Source organism: Haliaeetus albicilla, chromosome 16 (genome assembly GCF_947461875.1).
Source record: "Haliaeetus albicilla chromosome 16, bHalAlb1.1, whole genome shotgun sequence".
NCBI classification, from domain to species: Eukaryota; Metazoa; Chordata; class Aves; order Accipitriformes; family Accipitridae; genus Haliaeetus; species Haliaeetus albicilla.
In genome coordinates, this window is record NC_091498.1 from 24,931,597 (window position 1) to 24,948,488 (window position 16,892).

At 34.9% G+C, this 16,892-nt stretch overlaps 1 long non-coding RNA gene across 1 annotated transcript in view; it reads left to right on the forward strand.

The window, feature by feature from the left end:
* The window catches only part of LOC138689296 (uncharacterized), a 214,383-nt gene that overhangs the window by 8,267 nt on the left and 189,224 nt on the right, over positions 1–16,892 (forward strand). The window contains exons 2-3 of the long non-coding RNA XR_011328179.1: positions 6,902–7,182; positions 9,678–9,840. This is a non-coding gene — a long non-coding RNA (uncharacterized lncRNA). The remainder of the gene's footprint in view (positions 1–6,901; positions 7,183–9,677; positions 9,841–16,892) is intronic.

Genomic DNA, 16,892 nt, shown 5'->3' on the forward strand with positions numbered 1-16,892 from the left:
ATATTCCAGCATTATAGTTGGCTTTTATGGCTCATAGAATTACTTGGTTCTACTTTATTACCTTTTTGTTACCTTAATGTTGATTTGGTGGGGAGGTGGGGGGGTGGTGTTGTCCATTGGTATTTCAGGCAAGTTCAGGGCCCATTGTGCTAGACTCTGTATAGACCTATAAAAAACATCCTATCAACAAAAAAATAAGTAAATCTATTTAACAAAAGATCTAGAAGAAAAAGTAATTCAAGAAATTTGGGAGGGCAATGAAACAGCTACCTAGTTTGCATAACTAGTCAAATGGATCAGTTTGTACAATTAAAAGGTTTTGTAGCAGTTTTCAATGAATGGAATGTTTAAAGTTGGTCATGGTGATTTATACAACATGGTGCTATGTCTGCATTTTGTAGACTGAAAATAATAATAGTATATACTTCAAATGCAAATGTTCATTTAAGAAATGCACAACAGGGCTTCAGTCCTGCAAAGAAGCATATATGCTTCTATTTGCACTGAAGTAATGGACACATTGATGTGCTTTATGTTAAACAACTGTGTAAGTATTTGCAGGAATTGGCTCTTAAACTGTAAAGGCCAACTTCGGATTTGCTTTAGCGTCTACTGCTTCTGTTAGTTTTGCTGGTAACTGTGATTGCTAAGTTGTTAACAGGTATCAACCCATAAACTCTTGTCTCTGAAAAATAGTACAGCTGTGTAAATTGTATGTTCTTTCTTTTCATTAAAATAAAACATATTCAAATGTTGATCTTCATACAATATTAAAGCAAACACTCACTTTAAGAGCTTACTTTGTAAGATTTTCGTCAGCATAGCTTCTGCAGTAACACCATGAAAGTTTCCTTCTCACAGGTATCTTGCTCATCAGATGGCAGATCTCATGCATAAAAAAGTAGTTTAAGGGTTTCTCAACTGGCCAGTCTGTATCAATCAATTATAGGTAAAATATTAGACTGTATATATGTCCAAAAGCCAGTGATCTATTTTAGGTTTATGTAAATTCTGACCTGGCTTCAGGCCATTTTATCTGAAGGTCTATCACATATTTGTTTTCCGCTCAAATAAAAAAAAAAAAAAGAACCCTTCCTGTTAAAAGGAGTAAAATAATTACAAAGCTCCTGAGTTCTTGGTGATGTCTTTGTAGAAGCAACTTCTGAAACACAGTAGTTGTTCATGTTGAAAGAGGCAGAGGAGAGAAGTGGCAGCAAGGAGAAGAGATGTGGGGTTTTTTTTAAATCTGTATGTCTTGATTTCAGGTGTTTCTGATTTGATTGTCTATACAGATAATCAGATTAATCTAAGTACACAGAGAATGTCTTTTCTCTCTCTATTTATAGTCTCCAAATTTCCCTTTCAATTCCAAATCTTGCTACTCCAGAAAGGAGAAATATGCAAAGTAGGTATGCATCCAAATGAAACTGTCTGAACCCTACCATGTTCTCAAAAGCTGTAGAAAAAATTATGATAGAAGATTGGTTCAATTTCCTAATCGCTATTTAATCATCAGTCTTAACAATTAACAAAAAGCTTATGCTTTCATTTTACTTACAATCTTTTGTACTTCTGAACAGGAAATGGCGAACAACAGAAGTCTAATAAGTGCTCAGAAAAAATGCCATATGGCATGTGTATCATCACAGAAATATGATGAGCTCTAAACTCTGCAAATGTCTTCATGCCACATGGATGCACAACGTACATTAGCAAAAAATGTGCGAGTAAAGCCATGGCAACTTTACACTCATGTCATTTGTCAGAGACGCTTAATTTGCCGCTGTGTGATAAGTTGTAAAAATATAATTGAGTCAATATTTTGTTAGCATCAGTCTCAGACTAGAGATGAAGAGAAGTAAAACATTTAAAATATTTTTATACTTTCTCTGTATAGTATACTTCCAATTTCACTCAGGTAAGGGGAAAAATATCTCAAAACCCTACAGACGTGTTGACTTTCAACTTTTGTCTTTCTTTAAAATTTTAGTTGTTTCAGTGTTTGTGAATCCTTCATTCTGGATCCATCTGCAGCTGACTTAGTGGTCATGGAAGCTGTAAAATAATTCCGTCTTCTCAAGTTTCTTGGGCTCTTTAGATACCAGATCTTCCTTCCTCTTTGGTCAGATGGCAAACTGGAACGCCGAGTCACGGTGTTAAGAATTGATTTCAGTCAGGAGAGTCAAAGATATTTTTTTAGCGAAGGAAGTATACGAAAGATTAGACATGACAAGATGCTCCATGTCTCTATCGAAGGGAGGAGATCCCGTCGTGTCCTGAAAGCCCTCGCCAGAGCGCAGCAAGGGTCGGCTGCTCCCTGCGGGTCGGGGAGCTGGGGGCCAGGCCTGCCAGCCGGGCCCTGGGGCAGGGGCTCTGCCAGGCGAGGCCCGGCCGGGGCGGCAGCTGGGACGGCCGGAGCCCGGGTCGTGGGGCAGGCCCGGGGTGACGAGGCAGGGCCGAGGGCGAGCCAGGAACACGAGTCAGGAAGCCGGGGTCAGGACCAGGTCTGGTGGCGGGGTCAGACGCAGCCAGCGGTCGCCAGGCCAAGGCGGGAAGTCGGTCAGCCAGTGGGCCGGGGCCTGGGTGCAGCTCAGCGGGGCCCGTGGCCGGGCACGGGTGGGGACATGGCTGCCGCGCGGGTGGGGCCGCGCCTCAGGCGAGGCCGAGCGCTGGGGCTTCGGCTTAGACGCAGCTCCCGCAGAAGGGGACCAGCCTCGGCTGAGGCCGCCCTGCGGGGCTGTCTGGCAGCTCCCCGCGGTCACCAGAGGGAAGGAGGGCAGCCCTCAGCTGCGCTGTCTCTAAGCTGGCCCTGAGCCCAGCGGGCAAATCCTCAGGAGGGGGATGCGATGATCAGGGCCCTTGCAGCCATTGAAGATCCCAAGGTGCTGCTGCCCTTTTTTCTCTGCTTCGCAGAGCGGCATGGAAGCAGATGGTAGCCCTTTAACTGTGCAAGTGTAAGTGACACCTAAGTTTCAAACTTTTACAGCTTTTTATTTACCTTGTAATCTACCTAGCTATGATGACTCAATTATCAATTTCTTTTTGAGCGTTTATTTTGGTCAAGGGAATTTATGTTCTCACTTTTTGCCCTGATTTCTTTTCCGTAGTGTAGCAGCTTCATTCCTCAGGCATTGAATAGGTTTTTTCTGTTCCAGGCAACGAAAGAAAATCCATTTCTCTGGCATTCGGGGTGAGACAGAAGAGATGTATGGGGTGCTGTCTAGTTTCTTGGCTAAGGAAGAAGAGAGAGTAAATGTTGTCAGATTATTGTGGTATCCAAAAAGGATTGTTTAAACATTTCCTTCTGCATTAAGCACCAGTTGCCTAACTGACCAGTATAGTTTCTTCTCTTTAGAAGAAAAACCTGGAGAAACCCCAGGATTTTCTGGAGAAAAATTTTCTGGAGAAAAACCTTTCATGGCCAGAGGTCTGTGGGATGCCAGGATTTCAGTGGGGAAGTGACAGAGAAAGGAGAAGCAGTTTCTTTCTATTCATTGACTCAGAGATCCAGGATAAAATTTTCATTCAAGCCTTTGGCAAAATTCCCAACGATTTTAGTGGGACATGAGTTTCACACACAGCCTGTACTTACTAGGTTATTACTCAGGGTGTACTCATTTAGAATGGGTTGTAGTTTTGTGATAGCCTGTAATTGGAAAGAGTGTTAAGAGAAAATAAGAAGATTTGGCTTTCCTAATAAAAGGAAAACAATCATCACTTTTTGTTTCCAACTGCTGTATGAGTTGAGAACAGTTTAGTTTATTTGGCAGGTGTGAGGTTTGCAGCATTATTTGTTGAAGAAGGTCCTTCCCAAAGTGATACAGATTATATGTGTAAAGCTGTTCTTTGTTGTGTTTGTTACTATGAAGGCAGTTTCCCAAAAATATTAAATTTACTGAACCATTAGGCTTTGTTTTTTATCATGTAAATTATGTATACTGTGGTTTTCCTGTATAATAAAATTAAATTTAGAATTGTCACAAGTCTTATGATGATGGGAATGCAGGCCTGTACCAGAAAATGTTTCAGACCATAATATCACCTCTCATCTATCAATATAAAGATATATTAATATGGTTATCTGGAGCATACATGCATGTAGTGCAACAATAACATAAGTGGAAACAAATATGAAACGCATATGATGGCTGGGGAAAAATACTTTAACAATGCAAACAAATAGTGAATAAATTTAAGATTTGCTTAACCCCTCCATTATGGTTAAGATCTGATATTGCCATGATTTTAATTTTTAATACCTTTGGTAGATAAATAAAATGCCATCGCTGTGCAGTTAATGCTTTTCTTGAGAAATTCCACACAAAGTGCAAGTACAAAAATAAAAATTAGGTAAATTTAAATATGTAAATTTAAATAGGAGAATATTAAAATAAATCACTATATCTTTTGAACGACTACTGAAAAAATAAAGCAAAGAATACATGCTTGTCAAATATGCAGTATAAATAAATAATTTAGGTGAAAATGGATGACTAGATATAACAAAGAGACGACCAAATAATGAAGGGCTAAAGGGTGGTTGTTACATCTGATGTACTTCATTGTATATTGTAAGTAACTGCTATCCATAAAAAATTCCATGGCTTCTGTATAAGAAAAAGAGACAATTTGACAGGCAACACTAGTAGTAAGCGACAGCAAGTACAAATCCTTGGCAACTGTCATTATCCTGCTGTTGAATTCACATCCAAAACTGTGTGATAACTTTGACCTGCATAGCTGTTACTGAACCAACGTCTGTTAAAGTAACTATATTTTTCACTTATGGAAAAAAATATTAACCATGTGCAGATTTATGTCTTAGAAAACCATACGGACTATTTACTTTTCTTTAGTATGCTGTTGTTTTCTATTTAAAGAAGAAATGTGGAGAAATGTGCTTTAGACAATAATGAATAATTAGAAAATTGCACTAGAGCAATAGAATAAAAATTTTGATCTGATGTAGCTAAACAATTTCAGCATATAGAACTAACTGAAAGTAAAAGTTCCTTTTGTAATGATTACAAAAACCTTCAGTGCTTTGGCCATGAATAAACAGCAGTTTAATTGCATTTAAATGGGAAAAAAGTTGTTAAGAGTGCTTTAAGTTTTTAGGGGTTTTTTTCATTTCTTTTCCCGTTTCAATTTCTGGTTTCAAAATCTTTTCTCTGTGTATCTCTATCTGGGCATGTTTACTTGTGCCATAAAAATAGGATCACAGCATCTTGGTGTTCGCAGCTAGCAAAATGTACCATTGCCTAAGAAGAAATTTTGCTTTAATATGGAGTACTGAACTGTTTTTCCTGACTAGTGAATGCCATTTCAAATTGACTCTTTTTATGAGGTTTCCACATATTAAGACTTTCATTTTACGGCGTTTAATCTCCAGAAAGATGAGCACCAGGGTTACATATAAATCTGAGTTTTCTCAAAGTATAAAACAGCTCAGCAGTGCAAGAGTAAGATTACTCTTTGTAATTGCATGCTTGCTTTTTCTGTTTGAAACCACCTCAGTTAAGGAATTGGAGTGTATGCACAAGTACCCTGAGGTTGACATACACTGTACATGTAAATAGTTGTCATGATGGTGGGAAATTTTAAGAAAAAGCTGGACAAGGACTAGGGAACAATAATAATATTAGTCCTTTAGGTATTTTCCTTGTGTAGTATAATTTAGTGACAAGAGGTTTTGTAGGTAGTACGTATTGTTGAAAAGTAGTAGCCCTTTGCCACACCAGACCACTTACATAATGGTTTACTTGTCATGTAAACAAGGTATTTCCTAGTTAATACTAACAGTACTGTTAATATTCCATCAAAATAGTTAATGAGTAGCAAGTAAGGATGTTATCTGGTAAAGAAGGAAGTTATCTACAGAATAAACAATTAATATATTTTTATTGTATAAAGAAGTTTGTTTCTGGTTTTGTAGTTATTTTCTGCTCTTGAAGGGAGTAACAAAATGGTCTTTTAAGAAAAAGAGTATTTACAAAAAATAATGTCCTCTTGCTGTCACTAGTCAGAATTCAAAACACAGCATAGTGTGTTCAGTCTTGTAATACTAAGAAGAGTTTTCTTTGATTGAACTCCACTATTTGGTATTCCTGTGATAGTATATTAGTTTAAGGATTTCCTAGGTAAACACATTGCAATCTGTGTGGACAAATTTTGAAGTTCACATTTGTTGTGACATCATTTTTGTAATTTATAATGGAAATATTCTGATGCTTAAGAATTATTTGAATATGAAAGAAGAATGAGGGCTTGATCTCATCCGATGCCTTTCTTGCTTCTTCTTGATCTTTGGTACTACTACTGGCACAGTTGCAGTAGTGCTAATTTGGATCTTCCAAAGACTAGATAAATTTAGATTGTGTGATATTCATATGGGTGAATATTCCACCTAGACTTTTGGCCTACAGTATAAAGTAATTTTGTGCCATTAATAGTAGCCTCAGATTGAAAGTTGGAGGCTTTTGCTTTCATTATTTTTAATGTTTTTATGCAAATAAGCCCTTTTTTTTTAGCTTTATGAGATAATTTAATGTTCATTTTGTACGAAGGAAGGCTAGCACAGACTCGGTGCTAGTGCAGTTCAGTATAGCTGAAATACCTACTGTACTTCACCATAATCCTGTCCTACAGCACTTTATACAATTCCCATTCTGATTCTAGCTTGTGCAAAGATTAATTGAGCTGAATTCTGAAATAATTTTATAGTTTGCAGAAATAAGAATCAGGATGAAACTTAATACAGTTTCATAAGGTGTTTTCCAATGTTAATTAAGTTGTAGGCTTTTCTGAACTCTGTACGGTCAATCAGTACTAATTTAAAGTAATGGAAAGACCAGAGCAAAAAGATAAAATTTTGACTATATTTATCATATTTCTCTTTCAGGAAATGTTTCCTTCCCTATGCAAAAATAGCTGTTAAAAAATATTGAAGGGAAGAAAAGCTCTAGACAACTTCTATTTGTCCTAACATTCACTTGCAATCAGCAATGGTATCAAGAAGGTCAAGACTTCAAGATTGTTCTACACATCAAACAAAATCAGTTCAGAGCTGTGGTGGAGTATCAGACATATAGACAGCTACAAATCAAGCAGTACAGACAATTTCTGTCTTATATCACCATGCAAGAGAAACAGAGCTGAAAGTGTTCCCACAGGTCAACTAAGGTAATCAAAGCTCTTCTCTGTTGCTTTTAATCATGACTGCTGCAGTTCAGTCACCTTGTAATGATGATTCAGTAGATATTCTAAAACAGACCTTGCTAATTTTTATTAAGATTTCTTGACCTAACAATTTCTCAGAGTATATCCTTTTTAAAAATGTATTGATTTCATCAAACCTTTCTGAAAGACAAATAAAATGACAATAAACCAGGCATCCCAGTTTGCTGTACAAATTTTTAATAGACTTAACAATAGATAGGTAATATCCATCAGGTTGACCCTCTGTAAAGAAGAATGTGATTCTCCATAATTAATCTAAACCAAATTGATTCTGTCTGTCTGGAAAATCCAAGAGAACAATTGGATTTTGCAATGTACCATAAAGGTGATTAAAGTGAAGACCTGGTGAACAAAAGTGTATTTTAGTGTGGTTAATTTAGATCTCCTCATCAAAAGCTTTTTGTTGTTAGTGTCTTCTATTTTGAGTAGGGAAATTGTTGTAAATGAGACAAACCCAGATGATTGTAGTTATCATGGTATCCCCTCATTTGTGTGCAGACATGACCTCAAATAAGATACAAATGGCTCTGAATTTTTCCTTTTGGTAAATGTTTTCTGAAAGTGCTCTATCCAAAATCATTAAAGTATTTGTAATTGCTAATTTTACATGATAGACATGTCTTTTAATATACTTGTCCACTGGTGTATGAAAGTCTTAAACTCTAAAACCAAAAAGAAAATATATAGTTACTTTTTAAGGAGGCCACATTTTGGCTTTCTTATTTATATGGTCTAGTACTCAACGCCGAAGTAGCTATGCTTATTTAATAGCATGACTTGCTTTAGAAATGCTAAAGAGAACACAAAAAAAAGCTAGGATTCTTATGTGGTCATTTTGTCATTCAAGAGATGTGGAAACTGTAAAATATGTGAGATTACTTATGTGCCATTATGGTTTAAGTGACGTATCAGTTCAGTGCTAATTGAAATGAATGGAAAAATTTCCAAGGTTTTTCATGGGAGAGAAATTCAAATCTTAGGCCTCAAACCAGTTCTGAGTTCTGTATGGGAACCTCTTGTTGCAGACTAGGACAGAGACCATATGTCACAAATGTTTGTGCTGAAGTATGAGATTTTGTTATAAATCTGCTTTCCCCTCCTTTTTATTTTCTTTTTTTGAAAATAGTCTTACTGGGGTATTATTCAGAAGTTGTTTGTGGTATGAGCATTTTAAAATAGTATTATGATTTTTTTTTAATTGAATATTAGTTTATTTAATTTTATTCTGGCAGCTGCATTGAATATATTTTGCTATCTGGGAAACAGAAACAATTAACAATAAGCCCCACTCTGCAGTCACTGTACAGGCATAATTGCTGTCAATTTGATTGAAATTTTGCCTGAGAAAAGACTGTCATCAGTTCTTACTTTTTAAAGTAGAAGCAATAACCTACATACTATGCATTGAAAGTGCTCTTTAATTACAAGTTTTCTCAGAATCAACAAATTTTTTTTCTATATTTGTGCTGATAGATTTTGAAAAATACTGTTAAAATTAGGTGATTTTTCTTGTGAAATTCTTAAGATATTTCATAAAAGGACTTCATAGTGGAATTAAGCAATTACTTTCCAAGTATTCTAGAAGTTCTGAATAAACTCAATTTGGTATAGATTAAGTCTATTTTGCTTACAACAGTCAAATTTTTCTGTATTTTCTATATTTATAACTTAGGTGCTGCAAACTAAATTCTTACACTGTGAAGAATTTTAATGACCATACGTTCAGATTGTCTTCCCACACAATTATTATAAAAGTTCTAAAAAAAGGTTAAAAAAAAAGACAGATATCTTGGATTGCTTCTTTAATATCCTAAACTGGTTTTTTTTCAACAGAATTAACTGTGCTCTCTGTTTCCAAACTCTGGCATGTCCAGAGGGCATTTGAAGTACCCAAAGTTATTAAACAGCAGCCAAATGTCATCAAACTCATAGCTTACAAAAATGGCACAAGAAAGATCTTTGCTAAAGTTTCTGTGTCCTTAATTAAGCCAGTAACCTCTGATAGCATTTTTCTTGCATGCATAAAGTTTATTTGTAGCTTTTGCTTCAAACCCTAATGTAAATCCTTTTTTTCATTTAAAATAAGCTTATGTAAAACTTTTTGTCCTTTGTACACTATTCCTAATATGTGTGACTTGTTAAAAATTCTTATAAACGTTAAGTGAAATAAGTTGCAGCATAATGTACGTTATTACTTGACATTAAAAGGCAAGAGCACAATACTTTTAAATCAGTCTTTTTAAGGTTATGTGTTTTTCTTATCCTGTGATTTCTAGTAATAATCACTAAAATACTAAATGGCTTGTAATGCAGTTACCATGATTGGTAAATTAGTTGAGAGTGGTTTTTTATTTCCAATTTTATTTTTTCTGACTAAATATTGATCATAATAGAAATATGTTTGTAATCAGTATTCCTTACCTCTTGCATTCATTTAGCTGCTGGAGGAGTGCTCTGAAAAGCTCAATCTGAACATGGCTGCACAATGAGTGTTCTTGGCAGACGGCACTGAAGCACTAGAACCTAAAGACATACCCCATGATGCCGACGTTTATATTTCAACTGGAGAGACCTTTTTATATCCATTCAAAAAAATAAAAGGTAAAAAAAACAAAAACAAAACTGAGAACCCCCAGCAAATGGCTTAAGGGGTGCAATTAAAAATGATTTTCATCCTGTCTTTTTGCATGGTTTAACAAAACTAATGTTTACTCATTTACAGCTCAGTAAGAGGATAATGTGCTTAATGAAAGAAAAATCTACTGACAGCCACGTTTATTGCCCTTCATTAGCATTGGTACTTAATTTAATATAGATCTGAATAGACATTAGGGAGCCTGCAGGAGGTTAAATGGTGAAAATGTAAAGAGATTATTGAATTTACTGTTTAGTTTCAGTGACATCAAACAGACATAATTAATTAGGCTTATTCCACTAGCAGAAATAATCCAGAATGTAAGATTATGTTCATTAATGTCATTGTTTTGCAATTTTTGAAAGTTTAATATAGCAATATGGAATATCTACTTTACTATGCTTTATTAATTTTAGATTGTTTGGTAATACCATTATTAAATTTTTTCTTGTTTCCTTCTCAGTCCTTTACCAAACTGGTAATTATGTTTTATTTTTTACAAGGGAAGAAAACTATTTCTGAATCCTTTACAGTTTAAATGTGAATGTAAATGTTTCTCTCTGGCATATTTTAACACCATAAAGTACCTTGTGAGATTTCTCCGGCAAATTTGTGGTAACATTTTATAACATTAGCTTAAGTAGGGTTCAGTATCAAATCCAAGATAACAACTGGGTATTTTATTAAACTATTAATTCAACTGGCATTTGTGATAAAGAACTTTTAATTGATATAAGCTAATGTATTATAAAGGACAAAATTATTAGGGTAGTGTATGTGTAGGTAGGAATCTACAATTCCAGTGCGCAGTTCCAATGAGAAATGCAAATAATATAAATGGTTTAATATTATGTGAAATATTCATATTTGTATAGTCTTGTAGTAGTGAAATGTGTGATATGATTTTTAAAAAGTTAGGGATAGCAAAGAAGAAAAGCAAAAGACAAATCATTCAACTAGTGTGCTTTTATATAAATGTTGTATATATTTTACATATATAATTCTTTGTACTTTTGGGTGTTTTTTTGTCTTATGTACTTTCTTTATAAATCAGCCTTTGTTTTTATTTTTCTACGTAGCTTTTAAATAGTATTTGTTATCCTGGGAAGTATTAGGAGACATACTTCAGTGTTAAATAGTTCATTCTGAATTTCAAAATATTCAAATGATCTTTTGCTAATTCTTTTACAGATTGATATTACTTAGTACAAATACATTTCAAGAAGATATCTATATAGTACTCATTACTGGCTGTTTGCCTAAGAAAATGACTACAATATAGCTCTCTCTATACACATAAAAATCTAATATTAATTAGTACAGCCTTTATGATATAAGTCCAGGTAATTAAAGGTTTGTTTACATATTCATGGAGGTATTCATGAATGAAACCTATGTTAGTAAGCCTGTCTTACATAATCTATTTTATATATGATAAGCTGTTGTTGATAACATAAAAATTATTCTGAGTATGATACAGGTGATCCAGTCACTAGAGTGGCTGTAATGAATAGCCTATATATTCAGTAAAAGGCACAGATCTTTGTATTTATTCTTGCAAAAGTGTATGATAAAACTGCTATTTGTACTGTATGAATTATTTACATGATCCTATTGCAGTATTTTTATATGGTACTGCTGTAATTTGTTACAAAGCCTTCACTGGTACTCTTATTATAGTTTCTCCATGCATATGACTTGAGTGTTATGATAGATTTTCAATTCATTAAGCAAGTCTTTTTTTCTTTCTCTCATTTTCCTCTTGCAAGCCAAGTTCAAAACAAAAACTTCTGTGCTTTGTCTGCATATCTTTGGCTGTGTTTCATTGTGACATGCACTGCTGTTCTTTTAGCACCAAAATGTTGGCACACATTACTGAAAATTTCACACCATCTCTTGCTGGATCAGCAAGCTTAACCTACCAAAATCTGGTGTTGTTGAATGGTTTTTGACTGATAATCAATCTTTTTGCTGCTCGACAGTTGTTGCTGGGACACAGACTAGAGCAGGTGGCAGATGTGCCTTGTCTTTTGAGAAAAGAAAGAGTAGGTGAGCTTGGGCACAGAGTAACATATTGTGTGTCCATTAAAAGGGTAAGTATAACAGCAAAAAGTCACTGCTATAAGTAGAAAAGCCACCAATACTGAAAATAGGCCTTTTTACACCTCTGTTTACAAGTTTAATAGAACTGGAAAATGACAGCTTATAGTATAGAATTCCATGTGCTCAAAAATCAGAATTGATGTTAAAAACATTCATAAATTCTCTGTATAACATTCCATAGTACTGTTTTTGCTTTTTTTTTTATCTATACATAGTAGGAATGACAGTGTACCCATTTTTAAAAAGCTACAATATATTGAAGATATTATAAAAATATAGAGATAGACAGTACGTTTTTTATATTTTCTTTCTCTAGCCCAAGACTGGGAAGAGAGCATAGAGTAGCATGACTTGTCAGTATAAACATACTGATTGCTGCATTTGAGTTCTTAACGCATAGATAACAAGGTCAAATGTCAGTAGCAAATATTTTTTGCGTGGGAATGGAAGATCAATGATATACACTAAAGCCCCAACCCTGCAAATATGTACAAGTGATCCCTTTGAAATCAGAGAGACTTTTTATGTGTATAGTTACACATAAATATTTGCATGATCAGCACCTTTGTGGAAATCTGTATTTCAAGTACTGTATAAATCACAAAGTCTGTCAGAATTATATCATCTTGCATATACTTTCATTGCTTTAAATGGTATAAATACCTGTATAAAATATAATTCCCAGTGATGTTGATGTCTTGGTTTATTTGGATTTATTCACCTTCTCATCTTTCTGACATTAAAATTTAAATTAATATTTGGATTAAATGAATAAGGATTCAAACATAAGTTGACAAATTACATGATCTGGGATAAAAATTGAAAGCTATTGCTTCTTTTAATTTAATTCAATATTTATAATAAATACATCTGATGTATCAGTTATAAGGTGCCTTTTCAACAGAAGTTTAGCAAACAAAAAAGTATCAAGTCTCAAGCATTTAAAACATATTTTTGGGGGACTATTGTAGAAGTAGTGTGTTGCAGAACTGTGCCAAAGAGTTAATGCTCTGTAGTATGTTGTTCTTCCATGTAATTTGGTGATGGTCAATGGTTATATTTAATTAATTGTTCACTGGAAACATATGGGAGACCACGTACTTCAGTGTTTTTTTGCAGACTCATATATTTAGCAGTTACTGAATTTCAAAACATATTGGATGTTCTTACTTATTCTTTTTAATACCTCGTGTTTCTCCTGCCAGCTTTTATTGTACCCCAACATGTCTTTGCAATTGAGTTTGAGGTGTCTCCAGTGTGCTGCTTCATTTTTTCTTCATTAGTTACCAGTTTCTTAAACTGATAGTAATTTCTTTCTATTGAATTTAATTCCAGTGACATTAGCAACCTTGCCCAATAAAATGATCAATTGACTATCACTCCTTCATAAAAGTTTGTACATTGTATCAGTCATGCTATTGTGGAAAACATGACTTCTTCTAAACTTCATCTTCCATTCAGTAATTTTTCAGTTTCTGGGTTTGCCATTTACCTTGATCTTGCTTCAGAGTTACTAAGTTGGAGACAAAGGAGTTTTGGCTGATCAATCATTTGTGGACTTAGACTGCAATCCAAACCCAGTTATGCTCAGGTCTAATTGACTGTACTACTGACAGTAACATCAGTGATTTCTGCAGGAGCCTTCAGAGTAGTGAAGCTAAGCATTTATACAGATATATGACTATACTTACTAGAGCTCCACTGACTATAATGGGAACTAAAATGTCTAGTTCACATATAGATAATTTACAAGTAGACACCTAATTTAGCTGTGCTAATCTTAAACTGAATCACTTCCTAAAGATGGCGTTTTGGCCAAAATGCTGTTTTTGATAAGACATGCTCACTTATTTTTGTAAGTCATACTGACAAGTACTCCTTGCATGGAGCATAGTCCACTTCGCTGATCACACAGGCGCTTCATCTGATTAATACATCTTATTACCTGGGTACAGAGCGTTGTTTATGACCTACCTCCAGCTCTCACTCTGTGCATCACTATAGTAAACAACACTAGATATGGAAACATGTAGCACATAAATGTTCACTTTTTACTACCTAGCCAAAATGTCTGTACTCTTTCATTTAGAGTTATATTTGTAGGATGTATATGTTTCCAGTACTCTGTGCTAAAAGTAAAACTAAAAATAGTGAATAAGATTTTGTGTCTTTTATTAATGCACTGTGACAAGGAGGCCACTAGAAAAAGTAATCCATGTTTAATGTGCTTAATGCTGCATTTCAGGTCTGTATTTAAATTAAGAGATAAAGATTTTTTTGTTTAATAACAGATATCACGTGATCTACAAAATGAATAAATTACCAAGACAGGTTCCAATTGACAAGAATGTGTGTGAATTCATTTAAAATAGGACATCTTTTTTACAAAGAGTAAGTGTCAGTGAAATGATGGATTCTTACCATTCTAACTATTGACTGATTTGGAAATGTTTCAATTCCAAGCATCATTCTAAATAATATTGGGCTTTTTCTCATCAATGCATAAAAATTAAAGTTGTCACATTTTATTTTTCAGAAAAAATGCATTTCCTCTATGAACCTGAAATTAATACATTTTATTACAAGATTTCCTGTAATTACTGTATTATATGTTATTATTTTAGTGCATTAGTACTGGAATTTTGATCTGAAAAAGGAATATGCTATAACAAATATTCATAAAATATGCAGAAATACGTATCTCATCATATCTTATGAGTTTATCCATTTTATAACATATGTTGAAGATCTTAAGATATACAACAGAAATTTGTTGTGAGCTATAGAAGTTTCCTCTTGAATTATCATATATCAAAATAGGATTGAATACTTAGGAAATAGCTTGATCATATCTTGAAGATTAGAATGAGAAAAACCTGGTCTTTGAGAGGGTTGCCAGTAAAACCTAGCTTATATTTTGTTTTAAGGGTTTCTGACAGAAAATTAATTTTATTATTTTGCTATGGAAGATTTAGATTCAAATTATTATAGATTATTACAACCCTTTCCTGTTGTGGGTACCTTTCTGAGATCTGAAATATGCCCATTTCTGAGCTATTTTGGAACCCTTCACAATTGTCATGGTTTAACCCCAGCTGGCAACTAAGCACCACACAGCCGCTCACTCACTTCCCCCACGGTGGGATGGGGGAGAGAATCGGAAGAGTAAAAATGAGAAAACTTATGGGTTGAGATAAAGACAGTTTAATAGGTAAAGCAAAAGCCACATGTGCAAGCAAAGCAAAACAAGGAATTCATTTGCTACTTCCCATCGGCAGGCTGGTGTTCAGCCACCTCCAGGAGAGCAGAAGTCCATCACACCTAATGGTAACTTAGGAAGACAAACGCCATCACTCTGAACATCCCCTCCCTCCTTCCTTCTTCCCCCAGCTTTACATGCTGAGCATGACGTCCTATGGTCTGGAATATCCCTTGGTCAGTCGGGGTCAGCTGTCCCACCTGTGTCCCCTCCCAACTCCTTGTTGGTGGGGGTGGTGTGAGAAGTAGAAAAGGCCTTGACCCTGTGCAAGCACTGCTCAGCAGTAACGAAAACATCCCTGAATTATCAGCACTGTTTTCAGCACAAATCCAAAACATAGCCCCATACTAGCTACTATGAAGAAAATTAACTCTATCCCAGCCAAAACCAGCACAATATTGAAGTCCCCCTTCTAGCCACTCAACAGCATTTAAGTCTTTAGGTTTTTATATACGGGAGTCTAGCAGTAAGATCCCACCTTTAATATGCTGTGTCTTTTGCTAAGTGAGAAGTCTAAAGAAGGAAACTTTACTACTTCCTTTGGCACTAGAACCAAAGGTACATATAGTGTTCCCTCAAGAGCTTCCACAGCAGATTTTGATAAATATGTTTTTCCAGACAACTTATATGGAGTCTTATTGATGGCACAATAACTGTAGCAAATGTATGTTGTCAGGCTTTAACTTTCTTTCCTGGCCTTAGGCTTTGCTCTCCTGTCCATTAACTTCGGTAGTTTGTTAAAGAAATATGAGAAACCTTTGTGGTATACTTTAGCTTGATGACGTTCCTGGCTTGTAGAGACATCTTCCACCATGACAGATTGACCAGATGCTTGATTTCTGGGAGCAACCAATAGGCTTTATGGAGTGAGAAATGACAACTTAACTAGAAGCTGTAAACTGATAGTCAAAAGTGATAATACGTTTACATACACCAGACAGACACCCCCACACACACATACACATATACATATATATAAATAAAACCACGTAAGGCAAATTGGTCAGGGTAAGAGAATCACCAGAGGGAATATTTTTTCAAGAATAGTTTGCTTGGGATTTTTTTTTTTTTACAATTAAAAAGCTATAATTCAATATTTACTTAAGCATAAGATTAATTATACAAATGGAATTGTTTAGATAACCAGTAAACACCCGTAATAATATGCTGCTAAACAGAGATGACTAAACCGTTCATATATAGCCTCCAATTTTTCATTAAGGAGAACTGATTTTATGAAGTGATAGTATCTACTATGTCCCATATATGTATATAATGCCCTATTTATTACCCTTTTATTACAGTTTCTCTTGAACAGCTATGTTTCGTATCGTACTATTGTTTAGGGCAGCAAAGAGATGATACTGTATTAGTTGGTTGAGTGTTAGTACTGTATTTTGGGGGGACACAGTCTCTGACGCCTTACCCAGAATCCACTTAAATTTAAAGGGAGAGATACAGCTTCCTTCATAGACTTCTGCATTAGGCCCTCAGGCTATAAAATGTCTGGATATGAAAAGATGTCTTTCTGTATAATTTTTACAATATCTACAGCAATGGGAACATAATAATGGTAAAGAAGTCAGCAATTCTGTAATAAAAAAAAGAATAATGCTATTTTCTAGATTGGAAAAATACTTTCCAAATGTGGCTTAT